A 10,155-nucleotide genomic window follows, 5' to 3' on the forward strand; every position below is an offset into this window, starting at 1 on the left:
TCTACTTCTGCCTCTCTTAAAAAATCATGAATTAGCCCTAGCTGGTTCGTTTGGCTCAGTGGATAGGGCATCGGCCTGTGGACTGGAGCCCAGGTTGTGGGCTCGATGCCCAGTAGGGAGCGTGCAGGAGGCAGCCACTCAATGATACTCTCTCATCATTGATGCTTCTGTCTCTCCTCCCTCTCTAAAATCAATAAAAAAATATATATTTAAAAAAAAATCATGAATTTATACTGATACCTCTGGTCCCAATTCAGTACCACAGTGTTTATTTTAACTTTCCCCTTTTTCTTAGTTTTAACTCCTTTCTTCAAAAGTATGGAACCTGGCCGAAACTGGTTTGGCTCAGTAGATAGAGTGTCGGTCTGCGGACTGAAAGGTCCCAGGTTCGATTCCAGTCAAGGACATGTACATTGGTTGCGGGCACATCCCTGGTGGGGGTGTGCAGGAGGCGGCTGGTCGATGTTTCTCTCTCATCGATGTTTCTAGCTCTCTATCCCTCTCCCTTCCTCTCTGTGGAAAATCAATAAAATATATTTTAAAAAGGGCAAATAGCAATATTAAAATATTTCCTCTAATTAATCCCCTTTTATGTTTTTTTTTTTAAGTATGGAACCTGGCCCTCATTATTTACAAATATTTATTTGCTCAATCCCAATATACACTGAGTGGCCAGATTATTATGTGTTCAGAGACCATACTAATCTGGCCATTCAGTGTGTGTGTGTGTGTGTGTGTGTGTGTGTATTAGAGGCCTGGTGCATGAATTTGTGCATGGGTGGGGTCTGGTCAGCCTGGCCAGGAGGAGGGGACATGGCGGTTGGCAGGCCTGCCTGCTGGTCAAACTCCTGGTCAAGAGGACAATTTGATCATTAGCCTTTTATTATATAGGATATACATGAGTGGCCAGATTATTATGTGTTCAGAAATCATAATAATCTGGCCACTCAGCGTATACATTGTATTATTTCTTAAGGTGACTGCAGCAAATTACCACAAGCCAGGTTGGCTTAACACAATGGAACTGTATTTCTTCACAGTTCTAGAGAGCAGTGGTTGAAAATCAAGGTGTCAGCAGGGCTGGTCGGCAGGGAGGCTCTGAGGGAAAATCTGTGTCCTGCTTCTCCTGCCTTCTGTGGTGGCTGCCACAGCCCTGGGTGCCCCTCAGCGTGGCCCTGCGTGACCCCAGTCACCGCCTCTTCCTCCCTGTGCGTCTCTGCCTGTCAGATCTCTCCTGCTTCCCATAAGGACACCAGCCATTGGATTGAGGGCCCATTCTCATCGCAAGGTCTTTAACTTACACCTGCAAAGACTACTCCAAATAAGGTCACATCATAGCTATTGGAGGTAGGGTAAGACTTGGGTGTATCTTTTTTGGGGGCCACTATTCAATCCATTATGCACATAAAGTAGTTTTCAAATTGCTAACCTATTCTGTCCTGAAGAACAGATTATTAGGATGTGTGTGTGTATAGTTTGTTGTTGTTTTGTCTTTAGCCTAATTACCATGTACATCAAAACAATGTTCCCCAGAGTTACTTGGATTAGGTCTTTTCTCCCACACCTCTTTGGTGTAGCTTGCTCTGTTATTAATTAAAAAAATATATATTTTATTGATTTTTTTACAGAGAGGAAGGGAGAAGGATAGAGAGCTAGAAACATCAATGAGAGAGAAACATTGACCAGCTGCCTTCTGAGCACCCCACCGGGGATGTGTCCCCAACCAATGTACATGCCCTTGACTGGAATTGAACCTGGGACTTTTCAGTCCACAGGGCGACGCTATCCACTGAGCCAAACCGGCCTCGGCTCTGTTATTAATTTTTAATACCAGAGGCCCGATGCACGAAATTAGTGCAAGAGTAGGCCTTCCTTTCCCCAGCTGCTGAGACCGGCTTCCCTCGGGCACCCAGACCTGGGCTTCGCTCACAGCCCTGGCTTCGTCCGGAAGATCATCCAGAAGGACGTCTGGTCTAATTAGCATATTATGCTTTTATTATTATAGATAGTTACATTCACTTATTACTATTTTTATTCCAGTTGGGCTTCCTCACATCCTGGTTGAGTTTAATTAAAAATTTTAAATATATAAAATATTACCATGTTTTTAAGACTCAGAACTATCCAAACAGATACACTCAGAGAGGTGGCCACCCATCATTCTTCCTACCTGGTTTCAAGCCCTGGTCAGGGTGCATACCAGAAGCAACCAACGACGCATGCATAAGTGGAGCAGCAGGTCGATATTTCTCTCTCTCTCCCCCTCAAATCAGTTAAAAAAAAAAAAAAAAAAAGAGAGAGAGAGAGAGAGAGGGGGGGGGGGGATTCAGCTCACCCTCCTGTGAGGCTGCAGGAACACGTTGCTCTGGCTGCGGCCATCTGAGCGTTGGCTGGGGCTGGGGTTCGGGGCTTGGCTTGCGGGAGCTCACTGGCACAGCTGGAAAGCTGGCGCTGCTGGTCAGGGTTACCACTAGTCTCCATCGCCGGGGAGCGGGGGGTTTCCTGGGAGTGGGGCTCCCACTGTGGAAACTGGCTGTTGTCGATGACGCGATGGGAGGGGCTGCTGGCAGGACTCGGTTCCTCCCAATACGGGCCTCCCCCAGGCCCACGGCCGCCGGCTCCCGGAGCGAGTGATCCGAGAGAGCGCGGGAGAGAGCAGGGAGCTCACGCTTCCCCCAGCTGCCCCGCATCACTCCTGCGTTCCCATTGGAAGCCGGTCCGAACCCTCTGGTCCTCATCAGGGAGGGGGCGGGGACCCAGCTTTGGAGGGAGGATGGGGAAAGAAGCAGTGGACATGTTTTAAAGCCTCCACTCGCCTGCACCTGAGGTCCTGATGGGGCCCCAGAATCTGTGCTTTATGGAGGTTCCCTGATGACCCCTGATACGCAGCCAGGTCTGCCCACCCCGAGGTGTCTGGCCTCAGAGTCCCTCCCACCGGCCTCAGGGGACACTCCGGGGGTACAGGGGAGGGCAGCTCCAGGCCAGAGGCTGTGAGCTGAGCTGGCTCTGGAGCTCTGAGCTCCATGGACACCCCTCCTCATGCGGAAATGGACAGCTGGGGAACCATTAGGTCATCCTCTTCCCCTGAAACAGCGAATCCCCCCCTCCCCAAACATTGGACAGTGTTACAATGGTCATCAAACAACATAGCAACATGGGAGAAAAACCGGAGACTCGATAGGCACACTTGAAGGGTGGTTAAATGTTGCAGCAACACAGCAACAAGGCCCGGAGCTGACTTTATTAGACAGAAAAACAACAAACAACACGGAGTTGCAATGGCAGCAGGTGGACAGGGAGAGGGCTGTTAGCAGGGTAAGAAATGTGTGCTAGTGCTGTGATATTGGCTTTCCATTAAAGGGGGTCATGCTTTTGTCCTGCGGAGGTTTCCCCATCCTTCCTGGTTACGGTCGGGCCCTCTGTATTATTTGGTTATAGCGCCTGGTGTGCCCACACACAGGACTCGTCACATTGGCAAACAGGTGTCTCTCCCTGAGGCCTGTGAGCTCCGCGGAGACAGGCAGGGCTGTGTCTGCCTTTGTCCCCAGGCCTCTCCAGGGGTATCCCAGAGAGGGAGGGAGCGGGAAGGAGAGATGGAAACATCAATGACGAGAGAGAATCATGGATCGGCTGTCTCCTGCACGCCCCACCCTGGGGATCAAGCCTGCAACCCGGGCACGTGGCCTGACCAGAATCAAATGGTGACCTCTTGGGGAAGGATCCAAGATGGCTGCTCGGGTAGACACCTAGCCGCAGCAGCTCACAACAATTTCAAGGGAATACAACTAAAATGTAGAGTGGACATTGCCCAGAGCTACAGGTGGTCGACTGACTGAAAACTCTACAATAGGAAGGAGGGAGAAAACCATAAGGAAAATCAGAGGAGCTGAAAAAAAGCCTAAGGTACGGAGACATGCTGCGCGCCGCACGCACGCGCGCGCGGAGAGGTCACAGCCGGAGAGGAGGAGAGGGCTGGGTGCTGCCTGGCGTTCCCTAGCAGGAAGGAAATAGAACCCCCCAGCCTGGGCTGAACCCCCGAACCGGCAGCACTGAGCCCCAAGTTATGGGCCAGACCCTGGGGACCCAGGCTCCGGCAGGGGGAGACAATCCCGGGGGACTGCGAAAGGCGGGGCCCCCGGAGTCGCGCGCACATGGCGCGCAGAGGACTGAATGTTGACTCTGATGCTGGATTACCCTAGCCGGAAGAAACAAAGCCTCCGGCGGCAGCTCTGAGCCTCAGTCCAGACCGCCCCGAACTCCAGGTCTGGGCCAGTCCCTGGGGACCCAGGTTTGGGCAGGGGGAGACGGAGCTGTGAGGTGGAGTCCTGGGAGCGCGGCGAAAGGCCGAGCCCCCGGAGTCGCGCACACTGTGCGCAGAGGACAGTCTGTTGACTCTGATCCTGGACTCCCCTAGTGGGAGGGAGAAAGAAAGCTCCAGACTGGAGGAACGCGACGAGGAGCAGGAGCCCCTGCCGGACACCGGCCAGCCGGGCACCAGCAAGGAGCCGGGCGACGGGGCCCCTAGGGGGGGGGTGCCCCTGAGCCTTCGACTGCTGAGCGCGGGCAACGGAGCCAAGGACGGGGGCTGCTTCCTGGGCGGCGCCGACCCCGGCAACAGGCTGGAGCAGCGCGGGAGCCCGTGGAGAACAAAGGGGTGCCACAGGCCAACCTGCTGAGCTCCCAGGACAAGGAGGAAGAAACCAAAGAAGTTCTGAATGTGAAGAAATCAAGTGAGAGCAAATGATAGTAAAATTACTTAAGAAAGAATACAAAGATCTTGAAAAATCAAAGACTAAGTCAGAACTCAACGCACCAGCCAACATTGCAACATAAATGCGTGTTGTTTTTTTTTCAAATGGTGACCTCTTGGGTCATAGGTCAACGCTCAGCCACTGAGCCACACCAGCTGGGATGGTTGTCCTTTAGGCCACCTTGTGTCTCTTAAGAGCTCGGCGGCTTTCGTTATTTATTTCCCCCAGAAGGCTGTGCAAACAAGCAGCCTGTCCATAATCTCTGGAAAATAAGGTGTTTCCTTCTCTCCGGGGAAGTCTGCTGTTTGGGGTCCTGCAGAGGTCGGTGGGCCAATCCCAGTGGCTGAGCAGGATCACGCTCGAAAGCCAGGCAGGAGGAGCCAACTGGGTTCCGTCCTCCTTCCCGTTTGCTGTGTGTGGAACCCCAGGTTTGTGTTTGGGGCGTAGGGGAGGGAAGAGGTGGGGTCCCTGATATGGGGGAGCTTTTAGCACAGTGAAGGGAGGGGGTGAGGAGGAACTGAAGGGGGGGGGGGGGATGGGATAAAGGACCTAATACTCTTACGTAAGCGTCATGGAAGAACTTGTTTTGTAATCCCAGGGCAACCGGGCTGCTAAGTTTAGATTTTAACCTGAAACGGCTGGACTTCGAGAGGCATCTGTGGCCTTGGGCCCTGCTGAGAGGGCAGGGAGGGCTGGGTCTGTGGCTCCACAGCCCCCCCCTGAGCAGCTGGGGGAGACAAGGGCATTAGAGGGAGGAGGGACCTCACGAGTTTCAGGAGAGCGATGCCATTTCCGGGGAAAGCCCTGGGGTCAGCTCTTCCTCCCCAGCCTCTTCCATCAGAGGGCAGAGTGCCCTGGTCCGCGTGGCTCAGTGGCTGGAAGGTGGTGGGCTCCATCCCTAGAGGGGGGCGCACAGGAGGCAGCCAGTGATGTTTCTCTCTCTTCTCTTCCTTTTTGTCTAAAAACAAATTTAAAAAATATTTTTAAAAAAAGAATGAGCAGAAACCGGTTTGGCTCAGTGGTAGAGCGTCGGCCTGCAGACTGAAATGTCCCAGGTTCGATTCCAGTCAAGGGCACGTACCTTGGTTGAGGGCACATCCCCAGTGGGGGGTATGCAAGAGGCAGCTGATCGATAATTTTCTCTCATCGATGTTTCTAACTCTCTATCCCTCTCTCTTCCTCTCTGTAAAAAAATCAATAAAGTATATTAAAAAAATATTAAGATAAAATAAAAAAAAGATTGAAGGGCAGGTGAGGCTAGGTGGGGCTCAGGAGCCAGCTTGGCTCCTGCTGTTGTCTGCTTACCTGTCACTGCCCGCTCAGAGAGGAAGCCCTGCCCGCCGCCAGGACAGCGGAGGAGGTGCTGGCAGTGGGGCCCGGGCGGGAGCAATGGCTGTCCAGCTCCTGGAAGGGCCTTGGGGAGAAGGTCCAGCGGGCAGTGTGGCCTCAGCCAGGGCCACAGCAGACCTTGGTCGGCCAGGAGAAATCAGGAGAAGACAGTCCTCACACAAGGTGTGTGTGTGTGTGTGTGTGTGTGTGTGTGTGTGTGGCTTGGGGCAGTGGACATTACAGGGCATGCAGTCCACAAGACCACCCCACTGCTGGCAAGTTTGGGGTCTCCATGATAATTCACCAGGGCCGTTAGACTCACAGCTGGGGTCGTCCCAGGGGAGGAGCACAGAGGAACGTCGGCAGGAGCAGAGATGCCGGCAGAGGACGGAGGTGCCACACGCAGGCTCCGCTGTCCTCTCCGGCGGAGTCGGTGTGACCTCCAGTGGTGCTGCACGCCCCCCCGGCACCCGTCCGCTGGGGCCCCCGAGCCCTGCTGTCTGTCCAGAGGGCTGTTGGGGTCTGCAGTCAACTCTCCACTGAGGTCCTGGTGCGGGGTGTGCCGGAGGCAGCTGGTCAACGTTTCTCTCTTATCGATGTTTCTAGCTCTCTGTAAAAAAATCAATAATATACATATGTATATAATATATATAAAATATATATTAAAAAAACTAATGTATATAAATTATATCTCCTATTTCTACGCTCATAGACCTTATCTTCAAGTTCTGGTTACTTGGCAAAGACAACACTAAGAAATCGTGTTGAGCCCTGGCTGGGTAGCTCAGTTGGTTTGAATGTCATGTTAATATGCTGAGGTTACCAGTTTGATCCCCGGTCGGGGCACATACAAGAGTCAACCAATGAATGCATAAATGAGTGGAACAACAAGTCAATGTTTCTTTCTCTCTCTAAGTCCATAAGTAAAACATTTATTTTTTTTTTTTATTTTTATTTTTTTAAAAATATATTTTATTGATTTTTTTACAGAGAGGAAGGGAGAGAGATAGAGAGCTAGAAACGTTGATGAGAGAAAAACATCGACCAGCTGCCTCCTGCACACCCCCAACCGGGGATGTGCCCACAACCAATGTACATGCCCTTGACCGGAATCGAACCTGGGACCTTTCAGTCCGCAGACCGACGCTCTACCACTGAGCCAAACCGGTTTCGGCCATAAGTAAAACATTTAAAAAAACAAAAAATAAATCATATGGAGGTACATCAGGTCTTGAAAAGAGAAGTGTGGGATGTGTTTCAACTTGGGTATTTTATTTATTTACTGTATAAATAAAATAATATAAAATACTATATCATATTATTTATTTATTTAGTCCTCACCCAAGGATATTTTTCCATTGATTTTTAGGGAGAGTGGAAGAGAGAGGGGAAGTCAGAGAGAAACATCGATGTGAAAGAAACACACATCAATGGGTTGCCTCCTGCATGAGCCCCGACCTGGGCCTGGGCTGGAGAGGAGCCTGCAACGGATGTACCTGTTCTTGACTGTAATCGAACCCAAGACCCTTCAGTCTGAAGGATGACCCTCTATCCACTGAGCCAAACCAGCGAGGGCTCAACGCAGGTTTTTAGAAAGGTGATTGACTGTTTTCCATCTTAGAAAATATCTATAATAGAACTGTGGGGACCCCTTTCACACCCACGTGGTTCAGGGTTCGGGTTCAGGGTTCGGGTTCTGGAGAAGGCCGCACACAAATGAAAGAGACTAGAAAAGTGTTAATTTGGGAATATTGGGGGCCAGGCGGGAGCCCACCTCTAGAGGGAGGATTACTGCCTTGCTTTGGCCTTACCATCCCTTTTATTCAGGTGTGGGATATACCCATTTGCTCTTAGGCAGGCAATTCCAGTAACGGGCAGACTATCTTATCAGTAAGGATTTACGTGATTATTTAGTAAGGAAGTTGCCTCCGTTACCATTGTCTCAATTGGATAGGGACTGGTTGGCTCTGACCTTTCAGAGCTTCAAGGTTCACCAGCCTTCCACATCTTTCTGTTAGTGAGACAACGATCGGCTTCCAGCATAGAACCTCATGGAAATAAGTTGGACATAGAAAAGACTTCCCTAAAATGAAACATTCTTATATTGTTCAGCCATCCCAGCACTAAAACTAAGAGAAAGCCCGACTGGTGTGGCTCAGTGGTTGAGTGTCCTCTTACGAACCAGGAAGTCACGGGCTCCATTCCCAGTCAGGGCACAGGCCGAGGCTGTAGGCTCAATCCCCCATCCCTGGTGTGCAAGAGGCTGCTGATCAATGATTCTCTCACATCGACGATGTTTCCACCTCTCCCTCCCCTTTCTCTGAAATCAGTAAAATATATGTTTAAAACAATAAGAGAAATAAAAGAAAAACCTCATCTTCCTTGGAGGTTTTATCTTGCTCTGCTTGAAGGGAGGAGTTGAATGAGTTGGGATCTGGAACAAAGCCGAGGCCAGTCTGGACAAGGTGAAAAGGAGAAACTTCAGTGGGAAGCACAGAGAGGCGTGGCTAGATCCAGAAGATGAAGTCCCCAGGACCTGGTGTCTCTCTCTTGTGGGCTGGGTTCATTTTCATTCAACACCCCCAGGGAGTCTTTCACATCTCACTGGTCCGTCCCAGGAGAGTGCAGCGCTCTGATTGGGCAGGCTGAGCCAGGGGCCACCTAAGAATGTCAAGGATGGAGTCAGCACCATCCAAGTGTGTGAGCTGAGAAGAGGAGGAGGGCCATTCCCTCAAAGAAAAAAACGTTAGATCTGACCTGGGTTTCTTAATTCAAATTTATAGGAGAGGATCTGATTGGCAGGTCAGCTGCCCACCCCCTGCCCAACCCGCTGTGGCAGAGGGCGTGGCGGTGGGGCTGGGGGTGGGGTGGGTAAGCCTGTGTGAAATGCTGCCTGGGCTCAGCTCTTCCATCGGGTGGTGTGGGGAGAGGGTGTGGGGAGAGGTCAGCACTGGAGCAGAGGGCTTCCGTGCCCCAGTGGATTTCTTCCCGGTTCTCTGAGTGCTGGCTCGTTCTATGACTCACTCTAAACTCCCAGCAGTCCTCTGAAGTTAAGCCGAGGCCTTTGCCTGGGGTCACACAGCCAGTACGTGACTCAGAGGGTGCTCTGGTGATTCACCTGGAAGCGACAGCCGGCGGAGGCTCAGGAGGAAGTAGCAGCGTAGGGTGGGCGGGGGGAACTCTCTGGGGTTGGGGTCCTGAAAGGGGGCATGGCAGGGTGGTGCTGGAGGGGAGGGGGCACCTTGAACATCTGGTTCAAGCGCCACATCGGGCTTCCCTGGGATCTGCTCCTAGCTGGAGTAAAGCTTCGAGAACTCCACTGTCCCTGAGCCGCCTGGTCCTGCCCTGCCTCCTTGGGGTCCTGCCCTCCCAAACGCCTGTGGACTCAGTCCTTTCTCTGCCAGATGCTCTCCAGCAGTGGCCTTTGTGTGCCCGGTGGGGATGGCCAGTGGGAAGCCCAGAGTCCTCAGTCAGCCATGGAGCAGGTCATGGGCCTGGGGAGAATTCTGGCCTTGGTCCTTCACTCTTGGGGGCTTAAGGACTCCTCACATTTTCAATCAGACCCAAGCCTCCTTCAGGGCCTAGGGAACCCTATCTGAGCGGCCCGCGGCCCCCCCCCCCCCCCCAAGCTCCGTTCCTCAGCACCCTGTCCCCCACTGGAACACCAGCCATGCCTTCGCCGCCCAGTTGCCAGCTCTAAGCTGTGCCACAGCTGGTTGTGAGCTCTTGTCCTGTTCTGTTTCTGTGGTTCCGAGCCTCCTCTACCCGGTCCGAGTCACCTCAAGCCTCTGAAGACGCAGGTGGAAGAAGGATGTGCGGAATCTTTACTCAGCCACAAATTCACTACTTCTTGAAGTTGGCTGGAAAAGTCAGCTTGGAGTGGGCCTTAAGGGGGAATGCCGCTGATCCTCGGTGGTGATGGAGACCGCCAGCCTAGGCCTAGCGTGGTGACGCCAGACTCTCTTTGTTTTTGAAAATCTTTATTGTTGAAAATATTACGTATGTCCCCCTTCTCCCCCACAGACCTGTCCCAGCCCGCCCCTCACCCCAGGCCTTCACCACAGTGTCCATGGGT

The sequence above is a fragment of the Pipistrellus hanaki genome, assembly GCF_964339955.1.
Source record: "Pipistrellus hanaki genome assembly, chromosome: 5".
In the NCBI taxonomy this organism is placed as follows: domain Eukaryota; kingdom Metazoa; phylum Chordata; class Mammalia; order Chiroptera; family Vespertilionidae; genus Pipistrellus; species Pipistrellus hanaki.